Source organism: Oncorhynchus kisutch, linkage group LG13, assembly GCF_002021735.2.
Source record: "Oncorhynchus kisutch isolate 150728-3 linkage group LG13, Okis_V2, whole genome shotgun sequence".
Taxonomy (NCBI): Eukaryota; Metazoa; Chordata; class Actinopteri; order Salmoniformes; family Salmonidae; genus Oncorhynchus; species Oncorhynchus kisutch.
This window is the reverse complement of record NC_034186.2, coordinates 48564168-48577139: the sequence shown is the minus strand read 5'-3', so window position 1 is coordinate 48577139 and position 12972 is coordinate 48564168. Positions and strand designations below refer to the sequence as shown.

The 12972-nt window shown below is 41.0% G+C and overlaps 1 long non-coding RNA gene across 1 annotated transcript in view; it reads right to left on the bottom strand.

The window, feature by feature from the left end:
- LOC116353087 (uncharacterized) overlaps positions 1 to 10771 on the bottom strand; it is a 38214-nt gene extending 27443 nt beyond the window's left edge. The window contains exon 1 of the long non-coding RNA XR_004202439.1: positions 10621 to 10771. This is a non-coding gene — a long non-coding RNA (uncharacterized LOC116353087). The remainder of the gene's footprint in view (positions 1 to 10620) is intronic.
- Positions 10772 to 12972: the final 2201 nt, after the last annotated feature.

Genomic DNA, 12972 nt, shown 5'->3' with positions numbered 1-12972 from the left:
CAACTTTAAAACAGTTGAATGGATATACAGTAATAAGAGAAACCTGAGGATGGATCAACAACATTGTAGTTAATCCACAATACTAACCTAATTGAGAGTGAAAATAATGAAGCCTATACAGAATAAAAATATTTCAAAACATTCATCCTGTTCGCAAAAAGGCACTGAAGTAATACTGCAAAGAATTGTGGCAAGGCAATACACTTTTTGAACTAAACAGAAAGTGTTATGTTTGGGGCAAATCCAATACATCACATTACTGAGTACTAGTGATGCACCGATATGACATTTTTGGCCGATACCGATATCCAATATTTCCCTTGCCAAATAAAATGATACCGATAACCAATATGAAACATTTTAGCAGCCTATTAATCATTCTAGTACAGTTAAATAGTTAACACACACACATGGATGCAGCGGTCTAAGGATCAGCATCTCAGTGCAAGAGGCGTCACTACAGTCGTGACTGGGAGTCCCATAGGGCGGCGCACAATTGGCCCAGCGTTGTCTGGGATTGGCCGGGGTAAGCCGTCATTGTAAATATGATTTTGTTCATAACTGACTTGCCTAGTTAAATAAAGGTTACACACACACAAACACACACACATACACACACACACTGACCAAAAAGTTACTTCGTTTGGCATTTACGTATGTCCCCGTTACCATTAAAACATAATCAAAACCTATTCCTTTCACTTACTTGCTGTGCTGTTTCGTTGTTCAGTAATTTCATTCTAGACTAGGATTTATATGGAACGCCATTTGGATCTTTGCGTGTCAAATAAGCTTGTTGACCAATCAGGATCTGAATATGACTGCACGTCACATAATCATTTTATTTTATTTCATATGTCAGAACGATTCATCGATACGTATGCTATGATGCTGGTAAAGTTGTTTCACGCACCTACAGTGCTGGTCATAAATAAAGCTAGCCAGCTCATGCATGCAAACAATGGTCTTCCCCAAAAACATAACAAAAAGACAATCTGTTCCAGTAGCTATAGTTGGCTAGCTAACTATATAGCTTGTTGCCATCATCTAAAATAACCCTAATTTATAAGGCAATTCTTATTTGATTAATGGTGGCCTTTGTGAATGTGTGAAACTAATATGAATATATGAAACTAGCCACAATAAGAATTAGCCACAATATTGGACTTTGCGGTTAGCCTTCAAAATTAAAGAATGTAATTGACAGTGATGCTAATGAATACAAACAGTAGAATTATGCCATAATTGAATAGATCATGTTATCAGTCTACTTAGTGACATCCAGAGAACATTAGCGTCTTAGCTCTTATTGCGGGACTCTGAAACAACTGCTCATCAGCCATAAAAATTACACAACAAGTTGGAAATCACAAATTCAACAATGAGTGGTTTGGAAGGAAGTGAGAACAGCACGTACAGGTGATTCCAAAAATGTACTGTATGCTGCTGCAATATGCCAGAGAGATATGTATACTGCAGCTAAGAAAGTAATACTAAGTGTATGTTGTGAAGTAAGCTGATAGCAACCCATGTGCCTCACACAAATAATTTGGTCCCTTTCCCCCTCTTTTGCCTACTGTTCTGACTTGGTGGTGCACACATGTGGCCTATAGCCTGTTTTAGAGAAATGTAATCATCAAATATTGTAAGAGGTTTCATTGTCTGCTTTATATGGCCTCATTATTTATCCTACGGTTCTGACTTGGTGTACAGGGAGAATTCTGTAAGAACGGCTCATGTTCTGAATTTCAAAAGTGCAGAACAAATCATTATATTGACAACGTCTGTCCTAGCTCGCTCATTAATGTCTTAATCGAAATTACGTATTTCCCCTTACCTGCTCATCTTTCCCTTATGCCTTAGTTTGTACATCTCAGTAGAAACCACAGTTGTTTAAACAAGTTAGACATGTCAGCTATGTTTTTTAAAAAGGCAGTAAATGAGGCTGAATGAACTGTTTCGCTGCCAGACATGGCTCCGCTGATAACCAGGTGTAGCAGTGGTAAGGTGTTGAGACTGCTGTTGGGGCAGCTTTATGTGGACCCTAACAGTTTGTGGGCACTGTTTGTCACCATTTGTCACCAAGTTTTACATGCTAAAATCACCACTGGGGCAGGGAAGGGATAGAGAGCAAATTGAGACTGCTCAGTTGGTAACATGTTACTCTTTATAGGCTCACACCACATCTCTGACAGAGACTACTGATCAGGACCCGAGCCAATGTGTACACAGGGGATTCGGAGGCGTCCCCCATAAACGCCTGAGATTCCTCAAACTGTCAATCTCAGAACAGGGAGTCATTGTGTGAAGGGGGAGGAGTATTGGGTTCTCCTGACTCAACTGCCACGTTGTTCCGAGAACAAAGAAGCATCCGGAAGTGATTCATCAAAACAATTACTCATCTGACTGTCATATTTGCTCATCTGTGTATGCAGAAGGTAGTCCCCTTAGGGAGCTTGGCGTAACCAAGCATTATATTGTGAAATGTGAACTTGAAAACATTACTCGTGTTTATCTTTAAAATGACTTAAACTATCTGACTATCTAACTTGAGTAATATCTATTCTAGGCACAAGTTATTTATAACATTGTACTTTTTCTTGTAGAAATAGTTTTATTAGCATTTGGTTGAGATGTGCAGTACCATTCATTCCAGTAGGTAGACTACAGTGTGTTGTTTAAAAAAATTGCTGTCTCATAATGCCGGTCTCATAATTTCATTTCCAGTTAATGTTTTTTTAAAGGATTTTCTCAGCAGCAGGAACAGTGCGCTCCCTTATCTCCTACAACTGATCTCTATACCACAGCTTGAATTTGATTTTATTGTAATTTCAAACAGAATATATGTAATTTCCTGGTATTCCAACTTCCACATGAATCAATGCAACAGCACAGAGGCCAATTCTTCAGTAGTCACCTTTTAGAACTCTTATACATCCAAGTTGAGGACTGCTCATTTCTATGTGCATGTTTAAAACGTTTATAATTTAGTTGGTAACATTGATCAATGTGTTTAATGTTCTTTTTGTTCATAATGTCATGCAATGGAATGTATCTTTCTTTTAAACTTGAGGGTCCCTATTCTTCTACTAAACATGACTTAACATGACAGTATGTCCAGTGAATGAGCCAATCATCACCATCATATTTACAATCGATGTTGCCAGTCAATGTTCAGAGGTGAGAATAAACAACCCAACAAACTTTCTATAGTGTTTGCAACACCAGAGCCCTATACCACGTACTGGGTTTGAGGAGATAGTTAGGTAACTTTGGCCAACTTAACTCAAAAGTGGCTCACCTTTGAGCCAGGTACATTTTTATGGAAATTAATCCTTCAGAACTAACCTGCTCCCACGCAGGCTAATGCAACGTTAACACGATTTATCCTGAATGAAGTGTCTGAGCCGCCGAGTTGAGGACCAATGAATGAAATCAGAATCCCTCACTCTTGCAAAGATTGCATCATCATCCCCTTAATTTGAGGAAGAGGACTGATTAAATATTTTATTCATTAATGTTTATATATATATATATATAAATAAATGCTAAAATACCGATCACATTACACATTTAGCAATAACAGATTGCATTTGAAACTTCATGCACAGTAAAACTTGCATGACTTAATACAATTATTTTATAGATAGAAGTGGGGAAAAAAGGTGTTTGTGCATAGATAAGCACACCAAAGATGGCATATTAACGAAATGTAATAAAATAAAGACGGCACATCAACAAGCCTATTTCACACCATAGCCTGCTGAATTTCCCATTATCTTTTCTTTCATTTTGATTTCGGCACAAATGAAAATGTGGCACTGACTCGCCCATTGATTGATGTTTTAGCATTGTCTCAATGAAGAGTTTGGTGTTCGACTAGCCACAAGCGACATGCACGCGCAGTTACAAGCCTGCTAGAGTTAGCGGCAGGCAGACCAGCAATATCCACCGTCATAGTACAGATGAAGCCTGAGATGGAATGTGAAGTTAACTGAAGCTGGCTAGCTTTAGAAAATCCTGAAAAGATCTAGCTTCAAATTGTAGTATACCCCTCAAATCTCAAAAAGTTAATAGATATGTAAATTCCCTAGCCCGAGATGTCCCGATTGCATGGGCACATTGTGCTGACATGCTACAAACCAATACGGCCTAGACAACCCGGCATGGGTTTCCGGGGGGACAGATGACAAACGCAGCTTAAACGCGGCCAGATGTAATCTCCGAGAACAAATGTATTTGGAAGGGGACTTATTCAGAATGCATTAGAGAGGTGACAGGGGCAAGCACCGAGGGAGTCCGCCCCCACGCGCCCTGTTCCCCCCTCTCAACACTCCCAATCTGCCCACACAACCCTTCAGAGATCCCTCCCTCCCTAGCCAACTCGACACATCCAGGGGCATTTAAGAGGGGGCCACTAACCAAATGAACGGCCTCCTGGGAGCTGTAGTTTAATTGTCCGTCCTCTCCTCTAAATTGAACAAGCAGCCGTACTCACACAAGAGGCCGTGCTGATCTCTTCACCGTAATAGACAGGCACGTTACGTTATACTGCGTCGCCAAGTACCATAAAGCAGCGTGGAATGGCCGAAACGGCTGCATCATCCCATTATACGATTTGCAATTAGACAACTAAGGCAACTAGACAACAATTAGACAACTAGACAGCTAAGGCGAGATGCCGAGACAAACGTTTCTAATCACGAGTCTGGCGAAGTCCCACTGAGAATCCCGACTTCATTACACGTAATGGCTCTTCTCAATGGTTGATAGAAGACGCAACTGTTTTATTACATTGCAACTGTATCACGTGCAAACAGTGAGGGTTTGAGGAAGGGAGGCGTGACGTGAAAAGTATTAGATTTCAGGTGATAAAATGATGTCTAAGCGGTACACTGTGGAATGTCTTCCCCCATGGGTGTGTTGTAGAATGTATTACCCATTTTGGGCTGTAAATCAGCGGGTCACCTGGATACCTCTATTTTGAATTTTCTCATGTCTTCACCAATCCATACTTTTCCCAACTTCCTCTTCTCTTCTCCTCTCCACCTTTCCTTTCTCCTGTAGTGTGGCAGTGTTTTCCTTCACAAACTCTGCAATATCTCTTTTGACAAGGCGTGAAAAGTTGAACATGGGCCTCGTGTCGGTATCGCCCAGCACTACAGGAAATGTGACACAATGTGACAAATTCATCTCTCTTTTCGCTGCAGGAGGTCAATTCATCTGTCAATGACTGTGTCTGAGAGGCCAAACGAAGAACAAATCCATCATTTATTTTCTGTCTTTTAAGCTTGAATTTGAACAACACTCAACTACAGTAACAGCCACACAACTTTAATCTTTGCCACTTAAGGTGGCATTTGGAGAAAAGTAACAGTAAGCAGTAGGGGTTATAGACCGGAGACGTCTGTTGAAATTAGAATTGTTTGAAAGTCGAGTGGCCATGATCAGCATTTACCTGGAAAGCGTTCAGTTAAGAATTAACCAGCATTTAAATCATGTACCTCGGTAGCTGTTGTGCTTTGATAGAGCTTCCCAACAGGACAAATACCACTTTCATATAAAATTGTGCAAATCATTTTCTTTAATCTCAGATCGTGGTGGCATTGTTGCATTTTCTTACCCCCCCTCTCCTAACAGCACAGGGAGCTAATCTTAGACAAACACTCCGCCAACTGAAACATTGTCAAGTTCAAAACAGGGTGATTCTTTTTAGCACGTAAAAGAGGAGAGCGAGGGAACAGGGCCCTCATTTCCCCAGAGGACACAGGGAAAGGGAGGGTGGGATATCGAACCCCATGCATCCTCTCGATGCACACAGTGGGGCTTTTTTCTGTAGGCCTATCACCCTTGATTACCCCACCTTCACCCCCCGATCCTTCCATCTACCCCTCCATCCATCCGCCTGTTCCAAGACTCTTTCAGGTCTGCCACGTCTAAAACAGAGGACAGTGGGGCCCCCGACCCCAACATGTTTTGGGTTGCCCATCTCGCAGATCCAATCTTCTAATACTGCCGGTCGGAAGGATATCCGTCTGATAGTGCTGCCTGAGGCCACGGAGGACCTTTCTGCAAGGCCCCGGTTGCGTTATCTGATTCCAGCAGACGGGGAACAATACTGGCCATGCCAATAACCCACCATCTTTGATTCTTAAAGTACATCCCTCTGCTCTGCGCTCCCTTTATTGATCGCCGGCAGGCATCACTTTGTCTATCCTCGCACTAGGAACACTGGGAATGATCTATTTGTAACATGAGCTCCAAGATGAGGGACGACACATAAGTAAACTGGACACAAATTATTTTTCTCTCTCTGTGGTGAATTTCTTTGATGCATTGGTTCTGTTGAGTTTCAGATAGCCAAAGGGTAAGTAGACCCCTCCTTTAGGAAAGGTTTTGGCGTAATCCACACTTAAGTGGTGCCTTCACAAAGAACAATGGCACATGCCATTGACTGGCAATTTAAATCCCAGCAACGGTGGGTTTGATGGTTCAATATGACCTATGGTAGATCTACACCTCTGCATATTTCTGTGACCGCTAGCGAACGACAACTGATTTCAAAAGTTTATATATCGAAACATTTCACCTTAACGAAGCCAAAAGTCTGATTGATCTACATGATCAACTCCTTCCATGTCAACTCCAGAAATTCCATGAAATAGTGCAGAGGATCTGTCCATCTAGATGTATGTAAATTGAATCATTAACCTTACAGCACAACCACTTGGCGGTGCACTGTAGATGGTTCAGTCCATCAGGGCTTTAGTGTTCTATGATAAAGCACATTAATAGCATCAGGATGCCTTCACTATGGCCCAGGGCTGATTTGCTCTGGCGTTATCAAACAGTGTAATAATTATACATGACAAGCCTTTGATTTTATGCTCGTGATTATTACACCATGTCATACCATCTGAGTTTTGCTTCCCCCTCTCTGCTTTGAATCTTTACCCAGCGACAAAACAATGGCACAAAGGGGAGAAAAGCAATGTGAAAAGGATCCGTGTTCTCACACAGCGTTTCCCCCAGGTTCTCCAGTGTGTGTGAAGAATAAATGGTGTGTGTGAGCTCCGGCGGAGAGGGCTTGCACCTGGAGCAGGGAGGAGCATGCAAGAGGTCAGGGGGCTAGAAAGGACTTGCTCACTCTCCTGAGAAGGCCAGAAAACCCCTGCGGCGGCATTGCACAACATGTGCATTTTTTTCTCACTTGATCCCCCTCTCCTCGTTCTTCTTTTCTCCTTTGGAGAAGTGCAGTAATCCATAGCACACTCAACAACCGGCAGCTCAATTATCCTCCCCTTCGCCCATTTTCTCCCCTCGGATGGAAATTCTAAAACAATTAACCTCTTCATGACCACAGAGTTTTCCCAGGAAATAACACATTGGTAACTGAATGAATCCTACATTTACATTCCTGACTGTGACTTCAGTCCACATACATCTTGCTACAAAAATCCTAAACTGTTGCTCTGTGATTGTCCAATGACATTAGCGGCATGTGCTTTATATTATCGTAGAATTAAGATAATTTATTTCAGTACAGATTTATGAACTATTGATAGACTTAAAAAACATTTAATATAATTCCCAAATAACTATAGGAAAAAATATTAATGTAATGTTTTACGACTTACCCCTAATGCAATTTTGTGTTAAGACGAATGCTAAATGAATAGGTGAGGCAAAAAAATCCAGTGCAACATACATTTATAAAAGAAACAAAAAATCACTACTCATTGCCATTTTGCTAAATTCAACCGAGGTACAGTAATTCAAATAAACTGAACATCTAATATAGCAAGTCAATGTTTTTTCCTCAACAGTGAGCGCAAACAGAACGATAGCTCAATGGCTTACCTACCACACATGGTACATTGCCTACTGGTTGCACCAAAACTATCTAGTCTGTGAGTATAATATGACTATAAGCCATGTAGCATCCCCCCTCTTAAGCCTTCAATAAACGCTTTTCTCTCTCCTTCGTTCTAGAGGGCCTCCTATTCATCTCCAGGTAGAATGCTTCAAAGTGCAGGAGGGAAAAACAGCTTGTGGCTTCCATTCAGTATTTTATGGCCCCCTTCAAAGGATCATTACATCTCAAATGGCACCCTATTCCCTATATAGTGCACTGCTTTTGACCAGGGCCCATAGGAATCTGGTCAAAAGAAGTGCACTATATGGGGGCTAGGGTGTCATTTGGGAAGCATGAAAGCAGAGATCTAGGTGTGTCTTTAAATGTCTTGATACTCAAAGTAGGCTCTGAAAAAACTAACAAGTGGTTTTCATCTAGAGCTGCCTTCACATTTTACATGCATCAGACATGATCATTACTTTGACAATTTGATGAACACATATCAACATAATTCACATATAAATTATACATCAGCTGAATGTTTGAATATGGAACTTGGTTGTATTATGAATAAATCATATAAAGTGTCTATTTGATCAATGTAAGGGGCTTCCGAGTGGCGCAGCAGTCTAAGGCACTGCATCTCAGTGCTCGAGGCGTCACTACAGACCCTGGTTTGACTCCAGGCTGTATCACGACCGACTGTGATTGGGAGTCCCATAGGACGGCGTACAATTGGCCCAGTGTCGTCCGTGTAAGTGTTTGGAGTACAATTGGCCGTCATTGTAAATAAGAATTTGTTCTTAACTGCCTTGCCTAGTTAACAAAAAAAATCTAAAGATTGGTCCTTATAAAATGAGGTATGTGAGGTACAATCTGCAAACAGCTCAATAAAGGCATTCTGAGGCGACCCAAGAAGAAAGACTTGACCATGAGGGAAAAAAATATTTTATATTATAGATAAAGGCTTGTTATTATCAGATTAAACCAGGATGAATTGAATTTGTAAGAAAATTCTGTATTTGAGGCTATCTCCACAAAAGCTGCTTTCACCCAAAGACAATCTTTATTATTGAAGCGTTTTCATTAAATCACTAGTCCTAATGAGACCGAGGTAAGTCAGCTTTTTGCTCATGTCTCGCATTAGAAACCTGCATGCTCTAGCATTGCTCTAGCATTCACTATGGCAGTATGTGGCGAAACGGGTAGAAAATCTTCAAAGGCCTGAACAGTACCACCAATGTAGTGCTGAAACAGGGGCAGGTTCCAATTAAAACAACATGATCAATTCACTGAGGCAACCGCATGAGGCGGAAAGGTAAATAATGCCAGACTTTTGTGCTGTAGAATGAATAAAAGCGAATGTACAGGCTAATAATCCAAGTCAACAAAAAACTTCTGGCTTTCAAAATGAGCCATACTGTGTGTGAATAAGCCCTCGCTCTGTTTGGACGAAAAACACTAGGTGCTATTTAAAAAAAAATTCAGAGCCTTGCTAAAATAGCATGGCAGAAAACACACACACACACTCGACAGGAACAGAGTTGTCTTTCATGTTTCCCTCCTCGTGTGTGTGTGTGTGTGCCAGACTCCATATCTATACATAGCGGCAGTGGAACTGGCCCCATGCAAACATAGCATGCTGGCTCCTTGATTGTGGATGGAGGAGGGAGAGGCAGGCAGGTAGAAGCAGGGGGGAGAATAAAATAAAACAACTGGCTATGCTCCAAACTGACTGGAACTCTGTTGATCATTATGTCTAGCCTTCAGGTGTCTAGGGCGGCAGCCAGCGCCAGTTGGGGGAGGTTTAGATAACAGAGGAGCCAGACAAAGAAAAAAAGAGCATACCACCAGAATCAAACAGGGAGGGAAAAATGGGGGTAATACATTTTTTTTTTATATACTTTCTGTGTTGGGTTGTTTTTTGTTTTTGCTCCCCCCCTACTTTCTTTTTTTTTTCAGAGAATGGGACAGAAAGATTTTATAGGTCCTAATTAAAACCATGGGAAGCCTTTCAAAACGTCAATCAACCGGGCAAGTTATTTTCTGATTGCGCTTAAAATCAAGAAAAACAGCCCTTTTAATGTGACGCAAAATATTATTGTCATAATCGATATAGGGTGAAAAGAATGACATGACCTCATACAGTGTCTGTCAAATTAATTGGAATGTGATCCCTCTCAAGCAAAGGCATGTTTGGGAGTGAGAGACTTTCTTGTAGGCTAGTCTATTGCTGACATCAGTCTTATTTTCTTATAATTGAGACACGTGACATATTAGTCTACTGTGTCAGAACATTTTGCATGGAAATGAAATAAATGAGATGGGAGGATGGATGATCCACCCCCCCATCCATGTTGCAGAGCTTACACCTCAAGTGCTCCAGCCCTCTTGTTGGGTTATAACTGCCCTCACTCAGCCGTGTCTGCACACACTTAGGGTCAGCGAGTTTGCAGTGCCTTTATTTAGGCTGTATGTCATGCCCTGCACATCACATAGGCTATATCCAATCAAAAACAGAATATTGGCTACTTTTGACCAACAGTTGATAACAAATCCAAGGAGAGGTAGACCTACGCCTATATATGCATGAAACTCACAAGTACAAGCCTCAATAATAACATTTGATAAAGGCATTTTAACTCACAGCGTGCAAATACAGGACTTGTGATGCAAGGTCTGGAGATCTGATTTTAAAAATCTATCTGAATTAAGTAACAACAATATTTACGGTTCATTTTAGTATTTTAAGATGATGCACCTACCGTTCACGGATTTTCAACAGTCAGAGAAAGTCCGTTCGAAAATACATGAGAACATATGTGGCCAGGAACCTGAAAATCTTCATTTCACAAATGGTCTTCATTTCTAATAATTTGTTGGCTGTTGTTGACGTCCTAACCCTCCGGTTTCAGATCTTCAGTGATGCCACAATCCCGCAATTGTACACGGTGTGGAAAGGCATGAGAGAAAGCCAACATGTGATCTACGAGGTCTCGCGCCATTGGCTAGGCAAGCATAAATTGATAAGGCTGGTCTTTGTTCCATTGGACTAGCACGAGAACTGAGATGAGAGGCCCCTCCTGCGCGAAGTTGGTCTGTGTGCAAGAATGTGTGTGCATTGTGCAGTGTGTATCTGCTATCTGGTATCCTTGGGACATACATACCCCCATTGACATTTAAATGGTTTAAAGGTAAGAGTTATGTTTAGTGTAAGGGTAGGAGTTAAGGCAAGGGTTTAGGGTAGAGACGTCCCAAGGATTCCCGAACAGCACTTAATGTGTGCAGTGTTCACAATTTCCAGCAGAGGAAAAGTAACACATTGCTAAAATAATGGAATGACAAATAGTAGTCTTTATTCTACTATTAATTTTGAGAAACAATTCATCTCAGAGAAAGACAAAAGCACGATAGATGAAATAGGGCAACACAAATGTACACAGCAAATTGGCCAGTGTTACCTAGTAGAGATTTTTCAGTATAACAATTCTAGTGTTGATTCAGGAGTTAAATTAACTATGTAAAGGCACTTACAGACAGGCCACGATAAGCTGCAAATGTCTCATAGACTTCAGTGGGAGTAGGGTGGCAGGCAGCAAAATGCAAACAGTTTTGCAAGCCCCCAGTTCTGGGTGTTCGCTCCTGTGAGCAGCTTCAGCACCCAAAGCAGCAAAAGATGAAATTAGCTGACAATAACCAGGACCGCTGGTCTCTACACACGGTAAACAGATTTTCTTGCTGTTTGTTGTTTACCGCAGCCCGTGTGTAAGTGCTTTAAGAGTGATATTAACACTCAATGGTGTTAAAGAACCCCACTGTTGGTGTTAACAACCAGTGTTGAGCGTGAGAGTGATTGTCAGTTTTAAAACATTCCCATCAAACCGTGCCCATCATTAAAATATATATATATATTTTTTGGGGGGGGGGTCGTTCAAAACTCTGACGCAGTTGTAAAGTCAACACATGTCAGTGCTGCTGTGAACTGCATCACAAAAGACATACCAAATTATATCATTGATACAATTTCAATGTTTAATTTGGAGTAAAATGTTGGCAAGCAATAAACATTTCAGAACAACTATGGCTGAATTATTATCCTTACACTTTCAAAAATACTAGTCGAATAAGACATGGGAGAGATGACACATTTTGGCAAAGAGATTTATTTATAGACTAATATAAAACAGTAGCGGATTTAGGAACTGGCGACATGGGCATGTAATCCATTACATGTAAGGGATTACAAAAAAAACAGCTAAAATACCAGCTAAAATATTGTAATCAGATTACAGATACTTTTGAAAAAATAAATGATTACTTCAAGGATTACTTTTAAATTCAGGAAGGATGTTCGCGTAAAAATCTTTGACAGTTATTGGTTTTCTCAAGCATTGAAAAAGGCGGAAGTTTAAGGTGGTTCCACCTGAGCAAGTCTGACCACAGCGAGTCTGACCTGAGCGAGTCTGACCACAAGTCAGAGACCAGTATGATGACACACCAAATGTGTGATGGATCGCGGGAAAAGAGCAGGAATAGGCTTTCGTAGTCTACAGTCCAAGCTATGTCTCCAATGGTGCGACTGCTGTTGGAATCCAAAGATCATCCACTTCAATAAACGCTTGTAGGTAAGGATGACAGAAGTGGTGTAGTCTAAAACGATACGGATATCACTTATTATTGACATCTACATAGTGCATTGATGTGAATCATACTACTGCTCTCTCATTTAGCTATTTGCGCCTTACGGATTGTGGTTGTTGTGGATGGCTGTTCACAAATCTAAATGTGTATTTGAACCCAATAATGGTTGAAGACGTTTTTGTCTTTTGAGCTTCTAGTCATGAAATCTATGCAGCCTACTCAATCACTTTTTATAGTTACTGTTTACAGGCCTCCTGGGCCATATACAGCGTTCCTCACTGAGTTCCCTGAATTCCTATCGGACCTTGTAGTCATAGCAGATAATATTCTAATCTTTGGTGACTTTAATATTCACATGGAAAGTCCACAGACCCACTCCAAAAGGCTTTCGGAGCCATCATCGACTCAGTGGGTTTTGTCCAACATGTCTCTGGACCCACTCACTGTCACAGTCATACTCTGGACCTAGTTTTGTC